The 526-nt window shown below is 50.8% G+C and overlaps 1 non-coding gene across 1 annotated transcript; it reads left to right on the top strand.

The window, feature by feature from the left end:
- The first annotated feature begins 200 nt into the window (after positions 1-200).
- On the top strand, positions 201-274 carry n-TTagt2. The gene has a single exon. It is a non-coding gene; the product is annotated as a tRNA-Thr (tRNA).
- The last annotated feature ends 252 nt before the right edge of the window (positions 275-526 follow it).

Below are 526 nucleotides of genomic sequence, written 5' to 3'. Positions count from 1 at the left end.
TCCTGCCTATCACTCTTTATCATGTAGTAATCTTCTCCCAATGGAAATTCTCTCTCCAGGACACATGAGGCAGGAAGTAAACAGACGTCACAGTGTGAGACCGCGAACATTTGCAAGTTTCACAAGGTACTACCTGACTTTACAGAAACAGTAGACAGCTGCTTAAGAGGGAAGCTATGGGGGGGGTGGGGGAGGGGGGCGGCACCGTGGCTTAGTTGGTTAAAGCGCCTGTCTAGTAAACAGGAGATCCTGGGTTCGAATTCCAGCGGTGCCTGAGTGCTTGCGCTCTACTTTATGGGGGACCTTTGGGATAGCATTGAAAATGTAAACGAGGAAAATACCTAATTAAAAAAAAAAGAGGGAAGCTGTCACTTGAACAGCTGTCCCCAAGTCCTGTAGAGAGCTGTGGCTGCAGCAGTCATGATTTGCACCCCCACCCCACTGTGAGAGACACAGCCTTGGAGTTGTCCCTGCTCCTGTAAAGGACTCCCCCCCCCCCACCTCCCACCCTGTGACTCCAATGTAC

This window comes from Mus musculus, chromosome 14, assembly GCF_000001635.26.
Source record: "Mus musculus strain C57BL/6J chromosome 14, GRCm38.p6 C57BL/6J".
Lineage (NCBI taxonomy): Eukaryota > Metazoa > Chordata > Mammalia > Rodentia > Muridae > Mus > Mus musculus.
This window is presented reverse-complemented; position numbering and strand designations above follow the sequence as displayed.